Source organism: Oryx dammah, unplaced genomic scaffold (genome assembly GCF_014754425.2).
Source record: "Oryx dammah isolate SB20612 unplaced genomic scaffold, SCBI_Odam_1.1 HiC_scaffold_2, whole genome shotgun sequence".
Taxonomy (NCBI): domain Eukaryota; kingdom Metazoa; phylum Chordata; class Mammalia; order Artiodactyla; family Bovidae; genus Oryx; species Oryx dammah.
The window spans coordinates 71,685,027-71,705,953 of NW_024070186.1; positions in this window are offsets into that span (position 1 = coordinate 71,685,027).

A 20,927-nucleotide genomic window follows, 5' to 3' on the forward strand; every position below is an offset into this window, starting at 1 on the left:
GTTTTACTGTAATTCTCAGCGGCCGCGGGACAAAAGCTGTTGACTGATACATGCAATTACCTCCTCTAATATTGCTCTCAACTGTCGGCCCTGACTGACAAAAGTGGATGAGGTTTAGTTAAGGTCTGGGAAAACACTCTTTTAATAAAAGCCAGCCTCATCTCTATGATCACCTTCCCCCGTCAGACCTTTTCATCTGTTTTCGGGAAAGATAAGGCCTGGTGATGGAAAGTTAAAAAGTGGTGCTGAACTTGGATGTTCTGGACGCCAGTATTTACCTCACAAAAAGATGCCACAGTGTGTGTGTCTGTGTGTGTGTGTGTGTGTGTATGTGTGTGCTATTTGCATTGGAAATGAGGAGAATCAGTTTTGGGTCATTGGGTAGGGTTTTCCTAGAAAGAATAAGAAGTTATTTTAGAAAGTTATAAAGCAGCTCCTTGTTGATTTCAGCCCATGTTTAGTTTTGGTGGGCACGGGAAGCCTTAAGGGGGTGACCTCTTGAGTCCTTCTCTGGGTTGCTGGACTTGGGTGGCCCCATTCCTATGGAAGATATACACAGCGACAGTGGTAAGGAGCTGGAGATGGAAACCTCTGCCCCCGAATCCCCCACTGGCACAGTGCTATGTGTGCACACTCAGGGTGGCAAGAAAGGGGCTAAAATCCGAGTGGAGAGCCCTTTAGGCGTACCTAGTAAGAAGATCACCACCGCCCCGGCCCCTGCTCCATGCCTTTGCTTCAAAGAACTCCCAGTGCACACAGAACAGGACAGGATCACAGAATTGAGGACAATGGCCTATTTACAAGCATGGTTTGTAAGACTGAAGTAGAAACTGTAGGGAGATGTCCTCATAAGAGCCCCAAACTGTATGGACTGGACCGTGTCCCTGTCTGCTGAGAGGCCTGCCGGTTGCTGTGAGTGCAATTGCTGGCCCTGATGCTGACAGAGCCAGTTCTTCGGGTCAGCTGGGAACACTTGGCAGTTGGTCCTCTGATGGGCGCAAGTTTGCAGAGGGGGCTGGGCCTGAAGAGGTCACAGTTTATTCACAGGCCCAGGAGGGAGCTAGCTTAGGTCTGAAGGAAGTCAGCTCTCTTATCGACAGTGCAGGTTGCTGAGTCTATCAGTTTTCCCCTGTGTTGGCACTCAATTTTCATAACACAATTTGTAATGTGATAAGGTCTGCACAGTATTAATAGTGGCAATAACGTGGCAAGGTTATTCTTGCGCAGTTTTAATAAAAAAGCAAGTGGCTACTCTGTTGATGGAGTGTATTATCTAGGATTTTAGAACGAGGACACAATCTCTCTCTCAAGTGTCTGCAGACTCTACTAAAAAACTTCTTCCTGCAAAGATAAGCCTGCCTTCCAACCTCCACCCCCAACTCCCCACTGATGTGGAGACCAAGTTAACATCTCCCTTGCTTCTGCAGGGGTTTCAGAGCATGTCAGCTGTAGAAAGGAATGGACTGGAATCTGGGAGTGTGTCACATGGGAGAAGAGTCATGCCAAGGAGTCCTCCACCTGGGAGGAGAGACCGAATTTCAGCCTAAGGTGACAAAGCGCTGAAGTGTCCAAAGGAGGTGAATGCATAAGCCCATGAGGAAGAGGAGAGAGTCAGTCATGGCTGGATGAGGAAGAAAGAGCTGCCCCAGCTGAACCATATGAAAGGACATCTGACTTCTGGGAGGAGGCGGCAGGGGAAATTTTGACACGAGGCATACTGGGAAGGAGGACTATTTCTTTTTTTTTTAAACTGTGGAATTCTGCCCCCACTGCCATGTACAACCACATATGCACTCACACCTACACAAACCACACACACACACTCATATTCACACTTCCTTCCCCTAGTCCCAACTCTGTCTTTGCATCAAAATCACCCAGAGCTTTAAATAAAATACAGATCCTGAGGCTTCTCAGATATACTAAATAATCATCTCCGGGAGCAGAGTTTGAATTTTTTCATTTTTTAAAAATTTAGTAACGTGCATACCCAAAGTGAAAATTCATAGTACAGAAAGGAAAATCTCTTTCACCTAACTCTCAGTCCTACTCCCCAAAGGCAGACTTTTTTTTTTTTTTTTTTTAAGACCACGCCATGCAGCCTGTGGGATCTTAATTCTCCATGTCCCCTCTATTGGGAGCACAGACAGTCTTAACCACTGGACTATCAGGGAGGTCCTAAGGCAGACATTTCTAACAGTTCCTTGAAATTTGTTTTCTTACAAAAACTATGTTCATACATAGCCATCTGTTATTATATTTAACCTCTGTCAATGATTGTAATGAATAGTCAGGTGAGAATCTCCTATTTGGGTCCTGCTCTGTCCCCCCAGAGATAACATCTTTTGTGGGAAAGAAGGGCTGGAAGAGGGGAGCTTAGGAAGTGGGGAGCTTTCTGAGTGGACAAGGAGACAGGACAGCCAAAGGACAGAGCCTAGAGAGAGGCTACTCAAGGAGGCAGAGTGCCTGAGAATGAAAAGAGGCAGCAATTCCTCTTAATGCACTAGTCCCCAAGAGCTGAGAAAGGCAGAGTGGCAAGAGACAGAATCCAGTGGGGCTCAGTGAAGAATGCCTTCCAGAAGAGACTAGAAAAGTCTCAAAGAGGAATGGGTATTCAGGGTGGAAAGACTGGCACGGGATGTGAATGCTCCTTCATCCTTTCTTCCAGGCATCTTTTTCTTCAGGTCTTTAGGAGGCAGGGGCAATTGTAAGAGTGTCACTTTAGTGTCCAGCTGCCCTGGTTTCCAGAGGTTGAATGAATAGTAGGCGTGTGGTGACAGATATAGAGGAGGCACTGGGGAGAGAAGGGTGAAGGAGACATGCCCTGGTGTCCAGCCTTGCGGGTAGACAGACATGCAGAACCCCCAGTGCAACGCGGCGAATGTTTTCCTAACAGCAGGTCAATGCAAGGTGTATTGGGTAGAACGGGACTAGCACTCACATTATTTCTGTTAAGAACTGAATAAGGACCTCATCAGCCAGAGTCTTCAAATAGGTCATATGTTTTTATTGCCGGATTCTGGAAGGGTCCGTATTCATCTGTTTCAGACAAAATTGCGGGACAGCTGAGGTTGGGTTGACTTTGGCCAACCCTTGGTTATAATTCGGTGGTCTGTTGGCTTTCCAGGGTCTCCACAAGCCACACAAGGGCACAAGTGGTTCCGCATCCCTGTTTGATAGCTCTTGTTCTTCGAAATGCAGGCGAAGTCAGAGGTAGAAATCAAAGGCTTACTTGAGTTTTATTGCTTTCAGGACTTTTACAATTGCTTTACTGTCTTCCCGATAATACAATTACATTTTCTGTACACAACATGTATCTGGAAAGGATCAGTATGTACTGAAGTCAGTCTTTTTTTTTTTTTTGAAAAATGGGTCAGAAAGAAATATTCATATTGTGTCACAGACTAGCCCTGGGTTGAGTTCCAGACTTTTGTTTGTTTGTTTTTTGCTGGTCATTTCTCTCATATAAAGGCCTGCGAATCTTTTTGTCTTTTTTTAAACTTGAAGGACTTTTGACAGTGACAGTTTTTCTTTTTCTATTAGAATTCCTACCATGTGTCAGGCGTGGCTGTTGGCATGGTGTCTCTGCAGCAGCATTGCAAAGGGAGTATTTTGCTCTTGTCATCTTCTTACAGATGAGGAAAATGAAGACACCAATACATGCAGAATCTTACCTGAGCTCCTGTTTTGTTGTGGCCAGGCTGGTATTTGAACTTGGATGACTCCACATGAAAATTAAGTCTCTCAGTTTACAGATGAATTAACTGAAGTCCCAAGGTCACCTGCCTCATCAATTGCAGAGTTTGGAACCCAGGGCTTCTGAATTTGTGACCAGTGTGCTTCTCATGACAAGAAGATCCACCGTAAAGAGCAGACTCTGCCTTTGGTCTCTTCCCTCCTGAGGGCATCCTGCGCACTGTCACTCTACAACCTGCTCAAACTCCCAAGCCCTCAACACACACACATCCATGCTTTGGTTTCCCCCTAACCACTGATGATGGTCCCAGACTCTGCCCATCCTGACTGCTAATATCTCTGGCGTGGATCCCACAGTCCAGCCGGACAGCTCCTCTGACGCCTGCAGGAACAAGATACATGCTTTCCTCCCTCCATCTTTATTCACCATTTCCCACTAGTTGGCCTGCTCTCTTCCTGCCAGAGATACAGGTCTAAATGATACCTGTCTTTCAGACCCATTGGAAATGCCCCACTTTCATGAAGCTTGTGAAGTTGTGTAGGATCTGTTGCTCTTGTTGAGGGTTAAGGGACGGGGGGAAAGAAAATGGGGTGGAACTCAGGAAAATAGTTCTGAAGCTTGGAAATGGGTGTAGCATTGCATAACCCAAGGCCAGTCAAGACCTGTGGCTTTCTGAGTTCTTACTGTGTCTTCAAACAATGAGTGCCATGACACCTTCTGAAGTCTCCACAGCAAGTCATCATGTTGCTGGAGCTGGAATTCTAGCCAATCCCGCCTGAAGTCAAAGCCTGTGCTCTCCTTTACCGCTGTACGGTCTCCCAAGACAACTGGTCATGAGGCAAGAAAAGAATACAGCCGTCCTTATGTGGAGGATTAAAGAGATGACACAAAATTGGGGTCATGGATGGAGACAAAACAGCGAGGGGCCCTGGAATTGGAAGAGATGAAGGAATGGCCTGGAGTGGAACTCTTCAGGCTGTGGCCTTTGGGTCTGTGGAGCCTCTATCATTAACAGTGATCATCTGGACACCAGGAATTGTGCTCATAGCTTGTGTCTTTTGCTTTGAGTCTTAGGGCTTTGAGGCCCAAGCTCCCTGAAGGCAGAGACTACATCTATACCTTTGTGGGGTGGAGACATAGTCTGGCCAAGCAGCCACATGGGAAGTGCTGAGGGGCAGGCATCTTGGTCTGCCCTGGGATGCGGAGAGGCTTCACAGAGAGATGAAGTTCCAGGCAGAGAAGGGAACAGGGTGAGGGAATCAAGGTGGAGGGCTGGGCACACATTCAGGCAGGAAGGCCAGGATAGGCAGCAGGCTGCACTGAGGAACGTGCCCAGCCTATTAGTCAAGGCTGGAGAAGCAGCTCAAGGCTGGGCATAGATGCAAAAGCTGAAACCTCCCCCCCCACTTATATGCTTTCAATGCCCCCTACAACAGACATGCCCAGCACCCTACCACTTGAAACGTTGCCTTGTTCCTAAGAGGGCCCAGAGTATCCATCCTTACTCATCTAGAGAATTCTATTCATCTTTTAAGACACTTTAAACATGTGTCCTGTGAGGTTTGCCTTACAGTCTCAAGTAGAATTCCCTGTTTCCTCAGAAGTATCTTTTCTACCTCTCAGTTCTAGCACTCGTCACCCTGTTTTGTCTCTCTTCCCTGTTATCGCAGGAGCTCCTCCCAGGGGAGAAACTGTGTCCTGTCTTTGGGTCTTCAGAACTAGCAGATAGTCGGTACTCAGTACATTTTGATGATGGAGCAGCTTCAGCCCAGCGTTCCTGTGTTTTTCGGGGAGACAGAGTTAGCGGCCAGTGGGGACCTGTGAGGCTGGGAAGAGGAGATGGGAATTTGCGAGTCTGCTCTGTACAGTCTGCTGGGGACTTCTCACTGTGATGGCCGGTGGCACCTGCTCACCCTGACTCCTGTTAGCCTCTGCTAACTGCCAACCAGGCCCTGCGATGTCTCTGCATTTTCCCCCCTCTGTCACTTTTTTCTTCTTTTCTGCGAGGAGTTTAGCAGCCCCTCAGGAGTTTGATTATATTGCAAGATGAATAAGATATTTGAATTGCGCTATTTAAATGAGTCATCTCAGCCCTAGTGTAATTGTTCACCCCCTGTCACACTCAACGTGACTACATTTTCAAACGAGTGCTTTGGCCTGAATAGGGCATTGCTAAAATTGTTTGGTTCCAGTTCTCAACGGCTTTATCATTTGCATCCCAGGGTGTGTCTTTTGTTTCACATCTGGGCAGATGTGGACTTTTACAGAGTCACCCACCAGAGCTATTGGAACAAGCAGCATATCCTTACAGAAGGAAGTTGAACTGATTTTCTAGATGTTTGCACATGTGCATGGTATGTGTTGGGGGCAGGGCGGGGGCTAGGGAGGAGTGGCAGAGTGCAGAGTGTCACAGAAGGCGATGTCTGATTGCGACTGAGCAGCTTCTCAACATAGAATAGGACTCAAGCTGAATAGATTTAGATTTTGGATTTGTGGTCTGAAATCTCCTTGATTCATATTTCTGTTTTGAGGGTTTTTGTCACTTTCACAACTAAGCCTTCACTGATGGTGTCAGGATGGATGGCCCAGGGGCCCAGAGTGCCTTAGCATTTCTTCATCCTGGAACTGAGCCAGAGAACAGGACGGTGACCACTGCCCACAGGGAGTTGGGCACCTCTCTCTTCCTTGTTCATTTCTTCTAACGAAGAGAACATGATTAAAGGTCAGACTGTCAAACATAACTAACTCCAAAGTTGCCTCTCCACCTCTGGGAAGGTCTCAGTTGGGAACTGGTGGAGAAGTTGCCACAGTGTGGCAAGGCCCACACTGAGATAAAAAAGGTTTAAACTTTCCAAATTAGGGGTATGCAGTATTCCTAAAGTGATAAAGTCAGGTGTTGATTCATTCAGTAGATGTCGCTTGTGTGCCCATGAATCAAGCCCATGCTCAGGGGATGGTGGTACAAGAGAAAGAGGCCCTTGAGACCCTGTCTTCAAGAAGTTCACGGCCTAGTGTGGTTGATGGGCATGCAAGTGACCATGACAGAGTAGAGGCGTGTCAGAGTGCTGTGGAAAATTAGGACAGCAGGGTCTGCCCAAGGAGACGGGCCAAAGGTTTTGAAAAGTAGGGGGTACTTTTGTTAGAACTTGAAGGATGAGTAATGGTGTTTACTATTAATAAATTGGACAATTTAGGGGCCAGTATTTTAGGCAAAGTTTAAGGCGGCTAGAAACTCATGTACGGTGTTGGAGATGAGATGGTTAAAACATGAAGAACACAGTGTCTGTTAATTTTACACTGCAGTTGTATTAGTATGTGTTCAGCTGCAAGGTACAGAAATCCCTAACACAAAAGGGTTAAACTCTAAAGAAGATTCATCAGCAGATATAATATGCTCAAAGGCAGGGATATTTCAAGAAGGCTGAATTCAGTAGCTCAACGCTATCATTAAGGACCTAGGTTCCTTCCACCTTTCTGCTCTGCCGTCCTTGGTATGATGGTTTATCCTCAGACTTGCTCTTCTCCTGAGCAGAAGATGACTGAAAAGAAGGAGAAGTTTGTTTGTTTGCTTTTTTTCTTGATCTGTATCTTTTTAATCAGTGAGAAAAGCTTTCTTAAGAAGCTCCCATCAACTCATCCTCATGGCTCAGTGGCCAAAACTGCATGGCTTGCCCAATCCTAAACCATTCACTGGCAAGGGGAATGCGACCACCATGACTGGCTCACACTAACCTTGACTTGCCCCCTGGAGGGGGACAGACCCACTTTTTCTGAAATATATGGCCAGATAGAGGATAGTGGAGCAAAATCGGGCCTGAGAGAAAGTAGGGGAAAGGGGACAAATGACTGCAGAGTTGGCAATCAACAGTGTTTGCTACAGTAGGTGATAAACAATTATGATAGATGTTTGAGCAGGAGTTGGCATGATTAGCTCTTCATGTTAAAAAAAAAAATCCTGTCATTAGTGTAGAGTTTATTTTTGTAGACAGAACAAATGGAATAATTCTATGAGAAGTCAAGCTACCAATCTATATATATATATATATATATATATATATATATACACACACACACACACACACATATATATATATATACCACAGAATCCCAGCTTGCTGGAGCTGGATGTGACTTTGAAGTCAGTTCAAAACTTTTATTTCACAAATGAGGAAACTGCGGCCCAGACAAGGGAAGTGACTGGTTAAGTTCCTATGTTTGTACATGGCTGAGTGGCAACCAAACCAGACCTTCTTCACTCCCAGCCCTGTGCTCTTTATAATGGGTTCTCTGGGCCAGCTTTTTAGGGGGCTTATGTGTGCATTCAGGGGTACTGGAAAGTTTCTATAGGCCCTCTTCCTATGTTTCTATTATCCTTGACAATAAATCTATTATTGGAATTGAAAAGCAATAATGCTTTGGTTTCTTTAAAAGGTAAACAATACTGACAGGTATAATGCCTCAGCTCTCTTATTCATTTTTAATATAATCCTTAGGTTTTTTTCTTTGAAGCAGTTTAGTGGGAAATGAGGATGAGATCTCAAGGGCACTGGGAGCCTCAGAGAGTTGAAAGAAGGCCCTAAGCTGTGGAATCGGAGACTTGAAGACTCTTTGCTTTGTTGAGATCTTTTCCTATCTCACCAAGTCAAAAACAAACTAAATAAGAGCCTTGGTGACTGAGGCATTAATGAGTGGCAACTGGTGTACTTCTGTGAGGTGAAACCTCTGACCCATTTTTCCTGGGGACTCAAACATCCTTCGGAGTGACTCACACACTCTGTCTCCACTCTTTCCTTTGACTTTTGCTGTCTGTATATGTGCCCGGTCCCCCTAGAACATACACACATCTTGGCCAAAACTGTTACCCAGAAACTTCTGAAAGTTTGCCACTGTAGATGAATAGTGCTTCAAACAGCAGCCACCAAAAAGAAAAAAAAAAAAAAAGCTTTCTAAATACTAGAAATGGTTTTAAAATCAGAATTGAATTTTACTGAAAAAGCGCTATGTGCAAATCACCAAGTTAACTACAGAGTGCTCTGTAAAATCCATTTATTTCATCTTCACTTTTGAAAATATCTTTAAAGTATGTTAGTTGATTTTTCTGGTAGTAGGCTAAACATTATAAAGCTGATAGTTTTAGATGTGAAATGTAGATAAAGATTGGGCTGAATCTGAATAACCATTCTTGGAGGTTGTGTAAAGATGGTTCCATTTCTGTAAAACAAACAAAAACAGCCCTATGTATGTGTGTGTCTGTCATAGGGTTACCTCATCCTAGAGAAACATAAAAGGATATATATGAAGTTGTTAACAAGGGTTACTTTACTGGGCAGTGCTGATATGGGTGAGTGAGGATGGCTGGGGCAAGTCAAACAAAATGTAAGAGGAAAAAGGGCATTGAAGGGGCATGTATATAAATTTACATAAATGTATCTTTATTTATAGATAGATGCACAACAATTTGAGTAAGATGCTTTCAAAAAGTGATCTGAGAAATGAGAAAATGGAAGTGACTCTAATTCTCATGTACACCGAAAGGTAGAACATACTTTGGCTCTCTGGCTAGACTGCATGTTCATTGAGGGGCTTTCAAACTTGAAATTCTAAGGTTCTCTACAGTTCTCAAAGAGTCGGACATGACTGAGCGACTGAACTGAACTGAACTACAGTTTTGTTAAAGAATCTGTCTGCCAGTGCAGTAGATGCAATAGACTTGGGTTCAATCCCTGGGTTGGGAAGATCCCCTGGAGGAAGAAATGGCAATCCACTCCAGTAGTCTTACTTAGAAAATTCTGAGGACAGATGAGCCTGGTGGGCTACAGTCTATGGGGTTGCACAGAGTTGGATACCACTGAGAGTACACACATACACACACACACACACACGCATACACACAGAGTTCTCTAAATTAAATCTGTTTGGGAATGCTGTTCTACTTTAATTAGCATTTTGTTCTACTATCATCTACTTGTTATGTATTGATAGTTTTTCATTTCATTTCATTTTTGTCATCTTTTATCAGTAAAGGCTGATTATAATTGAAAAATATGTATTATACATTATTATATACATAATTAGATCTAAGTTTATTTCACTATTGCATACAGTTTGCTCTACAGTAGGAATTTGGTCCATCTTAAAAAAATCCTCTAGTATTTCTATGAAGTCCTGTTTTAAAGGTAGCACTCAAAGTATTAGGAAGCAATCCCTGAATAAGCTGGTATCTCCTGAGATTTTCAATCGAGATCTTGTATCTCCTTTCAGAAAGTGTGCCTAAAGTGGACTGTAACTGCTTTGGGGGTCACTCAGCACATTCATGTGGCATTCTTCCCATGCAGAGGCTAGAGGCATGCATCCACCTCTTTTGGTACACACACACAGCACGTGCAGGGTGGCAGACAGCTTTTCCTAAGCACTTACCATTTGTCAGATATTTTCCTCACAGTAAATCAGCAAGGGCAAATATTTCACATCCATTTAATAGATCAGGAGCCTGAGGCCCACAGGGCTCAAGTAATCTATTCAAGAATGAGTAAACTGAGCCAATTTTGAAATTCTGGTTTCTTTGATTCAGTAGGACAGGGTGTTTTTTTTTTTTTTTCTCTTCCACTACACAAACTCAGCCACATCAGAAGGAAAACTGGAAGGGTTTTCTTAACTCTGAGGACTTTCCTTCCTTTGATTCTTTCCCCAGCCACTTCTTTTGAGCGTGGTACAGGGGATGGAAGAGAAAGATCAGGAGAGGGAAGACAAGGATAGTCTCTATTCATTCAAATGCCAGGTTTCCCGGGAGAAAGGACTGTTGGGGAATAGTTCAGATTTGGGAAAACCTATTTCTAAGAGTATCATCTACCCACTCACTTGGCTATCAGAGTATTCTGATCTTCTTAAGATGGGAGGAACTGAGCTTGGGAATGTTTAAAGATATAAAAAGTGAGAGCAGGTCGGGGAGGGGATCAATGATGTGAGCAGACTAAACTTCTTTCCCAAATCTTGAACTCCCCAAGGGTAAGCTTCCTTTTGTTAAGTTAAGTAGCAAGGGTTGAAAGAAACTTCCAGTAAAAGAAACTGTAATGGCCTATGGCCTACAATAAAATGGAAACAATGCAATGTGGATTTGTTTTCTCCGTTACTTTGGACTCTCCACTGGCTCTCAGATTTAATTCACTGCAAATGTATTTGTTGTGTTTATTCCCCTCTGACATATGCACTTTCGAATTGAACTACTGTTTGAGTCTGTTAAGGGGGGAGAATCTAGGGTGCCTATTTGACATTTGAAGTCATTAATTATTGCGTAGGTTTCATCAGTTGTTTTAGCAGAAGGCTTTTGTTTGCTTCCCTTAAGTTTTCTTTTTTTAACTTTCTAATAGGACAAAATAGCAGAGGACTGATTTTTGCTTCTTGTTGGCTCAAGCAGGAAACATGAGCCAGCCTTTGATTCCTCCATGTTTGATTGATAATTTTGAGAGTGTCTAGCCAGGTATTCTGAGTGTGATCCAGCAGGTAACAGCTGGAGAGCGTGTGGCAAGAGAAACCACACAGCAAGGGGCCAAATCACATTTTTCATTTATTACTGAACAGTTTTAGAATAAACTGATGCTTAACACACGGCAATCTGATGTTTGATACGGTGTGTAACGTATGTTACTGTGTGTGCAGTCATACAATTACGTTCTGCATAATTGCTCATACAGTCTATTATAAGCTTGGAATATATATTTAAAAAATTGTATTTCTCTTGAATTTTTTAGCAGAAAAATTATATTTTACATAGGTTAATACAGATTATACGTAAGATTAAGCTACATGTAGTTGTTTGGTGTATACAACCCTCAGGGTCCTGCACCCCTTTCTGAATTGTGGGTTCCCCTCCCCCGATGCCAAGCAGTGCTCCGACAACAGCTGGGTATCCTGCAATTCAACTGAATACATTTTTGATGCTGTCTACCTGGAGACAGCATCAGATTTTACAGATTAAAGGTTCAGTCCCACAACACTGACCTCCACTTCTGAGAGCGGCCGGTGAGTCCAGATGATCCTTCCTATGATCTCCTCCTTGGGTTCAATTAATTTGCTAAATGTGCTCGAAGAACTCAGAGAAACATTTTTCTTATTAGATTTCCAGTTTATCGTAAAAGGATAGAACTCAGGAACAGCCAGATGGAAGAGACATATAGGACAAGATAGGGGGAAAGAGACACAGAGCTTCCAAGCCCCTTTCAGAGCAGGCTACCTCCCCAAATCTCCACGTGTTCACCAGGAAGCTCCCTGAACCCGTCTTTTGGATTTGCACAGAGGCTTCCTTTCATAAGCATGACTGACTAAGTCATTTGTCATTGGTTCTTGAACTCAATCTCCAGCCCTCTCTCTTCACAGGACAGGGAGTGGAACTAAAAGCTCCAACCTCCCTAATCTTGTGGTTCCCTCCCCCAACCAAAGATCCCCCCCCACCACTTCCATGGAACCCCATCCCATCCTTAGGTGTGGTCCAAAAGTCATTAACAAAACACAAACAGCACTTTTATTGCTCTTACCACATAGTAAATTCCAAGGGCTTAAGGAACTCTGTGCTTAAAACTGGACAAAGATCAAATATGTATTTTTTAATTATAAATCACAATATGACAGATACTGTACCCACTATATGCCCACTTCATACTGAAATAAATAAATTCTGTAGAAACACTCAGGCATTTTGAAGAACAAGAGAAAAATCATCTAAGACATTTCAAAGGGCAGCACCAGAAGAAACAAGAGACAGTCAATATGTAACTGGTGGTGTTTCCTCTTGTAGTTGCCTTCTTTTGCCTTTTGACTGGTTGGTTAGGGGATCCTAAAAGGCATCTCTGCTGTCTTTGCCCAGGGAATCATCAGCCCTCCTGTGAGTAATAACCAGGCTTTGTGATCTGCTGCTCGCTAGTTATAAATATGCTCTCAACAGCTTTTTAGACACTGTTAAACATTAAACAGACCCAGGATAATTGAAAACAGTAATTCTTATACCATTTAAATTCAAGGAAACTAATAGCTAATTTAGGATAGAAAAGGATAACAAGAGATGTTCACATTTTCTTCTTGATGAAGGGGGCAACTGGTACCAAAGTTTATTCCACCAAGCCCATAATTTCTGAATTTGGGGCTCAATTACATGCAAAAATGGAAAATTGGAGACTTTGAATGAATTTCCTATTTAATCTCACTTCAGAATTTCCTTAATTGGCATGGATTCTAAATTAAGAACCACAGAAAATAACATAGGTCCTATTTTGAGCTTCCCTGGTGGCTCAGTGGTAAAGAATCTGCCTGCCAATGCAAGAGGTTTGGGTTCGATCCCTGGGTCAGGAAGATCCTCTGGAGAAGGAAATGGCTACCCATTTCAGTATTCTTGCCTGGTAAATCCCATGGACAGAGAAGTCTGGTGGGCTATCGTCCGTAGGGTCACAAAAGAGTAGGACATGACTTAGCAACTAAACAATGAAACAAATGCATACAGCATAAAATTCACCTTTTAAAGCGCGCAATTTAGTGGTGGTTAGTATATTTACAAAGTAGTACAACCATCACCAGTATCAAATTTTAAGAATATTTTTATCACCCCAAAAGAAACCCCATACCCATTAGCAGTTACTTCCATTTCCTCCCTTCCTCAAGCCACAGCAATAGCTGACATACTTTGTTTCTCTATAGGTTTCTGGCCTATTCACTCCTGCCTTAATCAGATGAACTAAGTCATAGTGTTTATTTTTGTTCCATGTCTTCTGTCAAGAATCCTTTGCATTCTCCTTGTATGTACTATTTCTACACTGAAGGCCTCCCACGTGTAAATACCCATATAAAGAACTTACTACAATTTTATCGTGTCATTTTGTCTCATCCTGGTTATTAATTCCAGGAGATCAGGGAGATCTCAAAATTTGCCATTTATTGAGCACTTCTTGTGTTATTGGGACTTGATTGAGGTATTTATTGGGTGCCTACTCCTTACTAGGCACTGTGCTACGTGCTGGGGGTGCAATTTCTATTTCTGAATTATTTGATTTTTCTACTGCCTTGGATGCTTTATATCCTTATTACAATTGCATAGACATTGAATGTAAGGTCCAGACTTTTCCAGCTAGTAAGTGGGAGAGGAAGGATATAAACTCAAAGTTGGACAGACTTTCCAAGTCATAGTACACTCAGTATGATCCCTATCATAACCTTCACAGAAATATTCCCGCATATACCTAATTCAATACTCAACACTCACAGTGTGCTTTGTCCATATTTTGTTTTGGACTGATGCTCTTCACATACCCCTATTGTACAAAATTTAGAGTAGTAAGTGTGTTTTAAAAAGTACGAGAAAATGTTTAACCTCACAAGTTATCAGAGGAATGCAAAGCTGAAAGAAAAAGGAGGCCTTGTTTTTTTTTTTAATCTTCTGGCCACATCGCACAGCATGTGGGATCTTGTTCCTCACCCAAGGATTGAACCTGTGTCCCCTGCATTGGAACTGCAGAATCTAAACCACTAGACCACCAGGGAAGTTCTGAGGCATTATTTTATATTTGCTAACAGGCATTTATAAAGTGATAATATTTAAGGGTTTGCAAAATTTTGGTGTATCCTTAAATTTCAGATGAAAGTATGGAATGTAAGAACTGTCCAAAAAAAGTTCAATTCCCCAGACTTATTGAAGGAATTTTTTTTTGAAGGAATTTAACATAAAGAAATAATCCAAAGAAAGAGAAGAGCATTTTCTGTAGAAAAATGTTCAATTACAACATTATTTCTACTGCCAATGAATTATTTAAATGCCCAAGAACAGTTTAATGTTACAGTGCAGTAGATATTCTTAAATAGAACATTATGCAGCAACCAAAAGTGGTAATTATGAAGACCTAAAAAATGTTTGAAAACAATGAAAAAATTTGAATGTGGACTTATATTTAAGCCTTGAGTATAACCATGTAACAATTACATGTGAAAACAAGTTTTAAAAACTTACGACACTTGGCACAGAGTAAACAGTAATGGTTGAATGAAGGGGTGACTGAACAGAAATAGAAAACATCCTGCTTGGTATGTAATCTCATCCCCAGACGTTACAGGATTTAAATAATATACTATGGTTGAAGCAAGATATTTTTAATCATGCTGAAGCTTTTATAGTGACCCAGGAAATGTCAATTGTTATGAGATCATTGCAGGTCTAGAAAAATTTAACATTTTTGATGATACATGCATGTGAATGAGGTATAACAAAACCTTAGAACATTTAGAGAATGGTAGTGATTATATCAACAATCATAATAGCCTTATTAGGGCCCAGGAGCTTAAGCTTCTTTAGCTTCAGGACTAATGAGCTTTTGAGTGTTGCATTTCCAATGGAAAGTTTCCATTTTCTACCTTCTGATTACGTACCCAAGGCTTAAACATGATGGGTATATTACAGTGTAAAAAAGCTTACATATATATTAATATTTACCTAGGAATTATATATAAGACATATAAAGTGATACTTGTAACTCTGAACGGTATAATCTATATTTTATTATACCTGTAAGAAGACATGTACATGTGCATACTATTTTCATGGGACTGGAATGGTGTTAGAGCACATTAACTAGCTCTGGCAGAAGGAGACATTTATTAATCATCACAGCCTCTGTTTCGTCTTCTTTTCTAAAAATTTTTATTTATTTAATTTTGCCTGCACTGGGTCTTCATGGTTGAGCTTGGGTTCTCTCCAGCTGTGGCGAGTGGGAGCCATTCTCCAGTCGCAGATGGACTTCTTATGGCGGTGGCTTCCCTTGTTGCGGAGCATGGGCTCTAAGTTATTGGGGCTTCCATAGTTGTAGGGCATGGGCTCAGTTGCTATGGCACATGGGCTTTAGTTGCCCCGCGGCATGTGGAGTCTTCCCATATCAGGGATCAAACTCCTGTCCCCTGCATTGGCAGGCGGGCTCCTAACCACTGGACCACGGAGGAAATCTTGGTTCTTCTTTTATGTCTTGGAGGCCCACTCCTGAGCCCCTCCCCACTGTCACCATTGAGGAACATGTCTCCAGGTCTCTCCAATTCTTCATCTGCCTCTGCCTGAATGCTCAGCACCCAGCGATGATTTGGTCACTGGAAACAGCCACCAACAGGTTCTGCCTTGCTTAGCCATCCCTCTTTCACTTGCCCAATTCTATCTCAATCCGAGGCTCTACCTAGGCTCCTTTGCTCCTTTTTTTTCTGAGTAGAAATTAACTCAAGTTGTTAGAGGGGGAAGAACTGTAAATTGTAGCACAAAAATCTGCTGTTAAAGAAAAAGGAAGCTGTTCTAATTTTGGGCACTGCAAATACATTAAACCACTTATTGAAGTCTTCTTGGTGCCTCAATATTACATGGCCTTATGGCCTTCACTCCAGGCACCTGAGATTAATCAGCTTTTAAGGAAGACAGTCTTAAACAACTAAACAAGAAATAGGACATCCCAAATCTGAGGATAGTCACTGTGGGACTAGAACATAACAGGGCATATCTGAATTTTGTAAGGTCACAGAAGAGATGGTTTCTATTCAGGAATCCTTTAGTGAGAAAAGAAGGCTGTTCGTGGCAAGTGGAGGGGGAGGATAAAGTGGGTACGACTCTTGGCTTACATTAATTGGTAAGATACATGGACTCTGGAGTAGGATACAGCTGCAGGAGCATTTGAGGGGGATAGTTACCTCTCTGTAGTTATGGCTTTGGGAAGAGATCAGCAGGAAGTTTTGGCTCAGTTATTGATGACCAAGTGGCACTTAATTATGGCATTTCTAACATCCAGATAGTTGCTTTTAGACTGGATAGTCTAACATCTGAACAGTCATTTTAGACTTAATTTTATTTGTGCTTAGTTATTCTTAAATGTATATATCCTTATGCTCTTCTCAATCTTGGAGGTAGAATGAAAAATTAGATATCAACTTCTTCTTTTAAATTTTAAACACATATTTGAAAATTCTGCGTGAAAATGTCACTCATCAAAATAATGAGGTTTTCTGATCACAGTGTAACATTTCACCCTAGCTCTCACCACCCTCAGGATTTTACTGCTGTATGAGAGCTCAGGATTTGGGGAAAACAAACAGAAGGTTCTCATAGCAGAGCTAAGGCAGAGGTTGCTGTATTGACAAAGAAGAAACCATGTGTGGGAATATGGTGAAAGGAGGACAGTTATCCCACTAATGTGTGGTCAAAACCTTGGGAGAAAACACATAGTTCCTATTTGGTCCTGAATTTATACCATGTTTAGTTGAAAGAACATAGGCTCTTAAATCAGAGTGAATCTTTATTTCATTACTTAAAAGCTGTATAACATTGAGCAAGTTGATTTATATAGTTGTACGCAAGCTTTGGGCTTCCCTGGTGGCTCAGTGGTGAAAGAGTCATTTGCAACTCAAGAGATACGGGTTTGATCTCTAGGCTGGGAAGACCCCCTGGAGGAGGAAATGGCCACCCACTCCAGTATGCCTATCCAGGAAATCCCACAGTCCATGGAGTCACAAAGAGTCGGACACAAATCAGTGACTAAGCACACACTCAAATTTCAGCGTGCATCATTAGAATCCCCTAGTGGGCTATATTTACACAGATTGCAGAGGTCTATCCCAAAGTTTCAGATTCAGTAGTGCTGGGTAAGGCTCGAGAACTTGCATTTCCAACAAGTTTGCAGGGACCAGACTTCAAGAACCATCAGATTAATCCAATTTGAGTCTCAATCTTTTCACCTATAAAATGGTGCTAATCTTACCTATGTCACAGAATTGTGTGACACTAATATCCAGCTTGTATTGAGTTCTTAAGTGGTATGCCAGCCAAACACTATCCTAAGCATGTTACAATCATTATTTCTCACAGATAGGACTTCCCTGGAGGTCCAATGGCTAAGACTCCACACTTCCAAGGGTGGTAACGGGTTCCAACCCTGGTCAAGGGAATAAGATCCCGCATCCTGCATGCTGTGTGGCACAGCCAAAAATAGGGGGGAAAGTTCTCAGAAACCTCTTGAGAAAGGATTTTCTATCACAGAAGAGGTAACTGAGACAAGGAAAGTTTGCTTAAGGTCGAACAGCTAAGAAGCAGAATTTTGATCCAGGCAATCTTGGGACCAGAGCCATGCTCTTAACCACGCCCTGATGCCATCTTTTGAAATTAAAGGAGGTCATGTGTAAGGTATTGTTATGGTGTCTGGCACATGGCTAATTAATATATGTAGCAACTGGTAGTAATTTTGAGTTGTTCTTTCTCAAAAGGACCCGGGGCAGAAAAAAAAAAAGGGAAACAAGATACAGGAAGGTGATGTGCAGGCATTCGCGGTGGCTTCATCCGTCAAATGGTGTCAGGCTGGTGGTTTGGCCCCCTGAGCCTCTTTGCTTCCTCATCTTAATAAAAAGATACATGGAGAAAGGGGATAGTGATGGGTGCATCGGTCTCCAGAAGTTTCACCCAGCCACTTCGTCTAGCGTTAAGCCCTAGATTTCACTCTCTCAGGGTGAGACGAACCTCAACCCCAAAGCACATTTACACATCATCCAGGTTAGCTCAGGGCTTGGCCAAAAGGGAGAGTGTTTTCTAGAGCCAAGCTTTAGCATTCTCATTGGAACTTGAATCCACTCAAGTTCAAATATGTCCCTCGAGCCAGCTTTGACTATCTGCCTAATATGATGATACTATACATATAACACTGGATAGGGTATATAACTTCTCTGAAGAGAAAAATAGGATAAGGACATGAGAAGACCCTAGTTATTCATTGCATCATTCTGTCTTAATGAAAGTCTGTGGAATGATTTTCTTAGGGAGTGGAAGTCACTTTCAGGACAGTTGCCTAGAGTTGTTACTAACTTGTCCTGAGAAGAAGTCACAGCCTTAATGTTTATAAGTTCATCAAGCCACAAACTAAATCTTGAAGTAGAAAACCAAAATTCTCCTGGTTCAATGCTTTAATAAGTAGCAGCAGGAAAAATGGTGACTTATTATGTAAGATATTGTGATGGATATCTTTTATATTTAGCTCTATTTGGAAAATAATGTCTTTAAACTTAATTCCTTCAACTCTGTCCTTCGGATATTTCTTCTTTTACACCTTGAAAAACAGTCATATACCTTGAACAAATTCAGTGACATTTCTGTTGCAAAAGTCTGACACTTAGAAAAGTCAGAGGGAATTTTTCCCCAAAGAAGGAAATAAACCAAAATCCAATTATTTATGGTTGTAACTGGAATTATTCCAGTTGCTCAGGATTTAGCTATTATTCCGTTGAGAAAGCAAAATACCAAAAGTACTAAGGATGAGGGTAATGTGATAAATGGGGATATGGCTTTTACTTCTGTGACTATTATCATTAATGAAACAAATATGTACATATATACCTTCAAACATATATTTATAAATACCTACACCATTCCTTTTTGATTAGTTACTACATATTGAAAACTAAGACATGGTAGACATTCAGAACAGAAAACATAATTGACAAAGTTGGACCCTTTTCATCAAGAAGAACAGATGTATTTTCCTGGTCTTGCTATAATACTCTGAGCAAGTTGTCCTATCCTTGCATGCACTGCATTTTTCCATCCACACCCCTTACCTCCAGAAGGGAATGCCATGAGGATTATCAGGACAATGTTAGCAAATGTGTCTAGAATTTGCTGGTAGGAGGCAACACTGAAAATCAAAGCACAACAATGTTTGGCACTTTTGATAATCTAGGCTCTAACTTCTCTGACTAAAGCTTACTCTGCATAGAAACACAAATATCAAATCCTGGCCTGTAACAGTTCCATCGCCAGTTACTTACTCATTAGCTGGGGGCCTTTGATGTTTTTCATCTACGAAGTTTCTAATCTTTCTGAAAAGTAGAGGAAGCACTCATTGGTTTACGTTTACATTTGGCGTTTTAATTTTGTAATTCCACCTTTCCCTTCCCCCCTTCTTTCCACTTTGTGGATCTCACAGGTGTCTGGTCCGACCTGTCAGGTGGGTCTCTGTTTGCCTGTCATTTGGGAAGCTGATGGTCTTACCTGGGCATGGCTGATTGCACAAAGCGGAACAGGAGTTAGTTTGAATTGCAGGTGTGAGCCATCAGTGTAGATCAGCACTAATCCATCAGATATTAGAACTGCCAAGCTGCAGCAGACATGGCAGAGAGAGCCAAAAGCTGACAGTGACGGTAGCTGTGTGTGTGTGTGTGTGTGTGTGTGTGTTTGTGTGTGTGTATGTAACCAGTAGTTCCAGTGCTAAAGGATTTTATGTTTGCAGAACGTGGTCTCCCTGATGCTGACCATGACATTTCCTTATTGAGGACCCACACTGACTGTGGCTGTATAAAACCTCATGGAGATAAGAGGCAAATAAGAAACTGATCACATCTTCAGGTAGCTTATACCCCAGAAGAGACCTTGATGGCAGCCTAAGGTATGCTTAGCTCACATTATGCAAAGATATATACCTCAGCCTATAGAATTCTAAGTTCAAGTAGCCATTCTGTCATTTACTGTCTATTTGATCTTGGGAAAGTTTCTTATTTTCACTGAACTTCACATTCCCTCATGTATAAAATAGGGGTAATCCCTACTTGGAAAAATTATTGTCTCTGGCATATAGTAGGTACAATTATTGTCTCTGGCATATAGTAGGTGCTAAATACATGGGTTTTTTTCTTCTTTTTTTGAACTATTATCTTTAGACAGTAGTATTGTCTGAGTGGTAATGTCAGTCATGAATGCCCTGAGTGGTCCATGTGGAGCGAGAACCAGGAGACCACACTTGTGATCCAGGAGATCAACAAAGCTTTCAGGATGGGCAGGATGTGATGAACCTGAGCCTCGAAGATTCACATGGGTTCACAGGGAAGTGGCATACACACAGGCTGGCATGTGGGCTCTGGGACAGCAGCAAGTCCATTTGGGTTAAACCACTCAGACCTAAAAGTCTGAAGGATCCAGGATGTCAAGGACAGTGCTCTTAATAGGTTTGTCCTTCCAAAACAAATTCTGAGATCTGAAGCCCTATCAGCCATTTGTCAAGGTTCTGGTGTAAATACATCACTGTCATCCACTTGTACAAGAAGCCCAGGCAACACAGGAGGCACACTTTTCCTTCTTGCCAGAGAGTCTGATTGACTGAATGTACCTTCCTCAGTCAAAGAATGTCTTGGCAGTATATGTTACATCAGGGAGCGGTGACCTTTGATTAACTTCAGTACCACAAACATG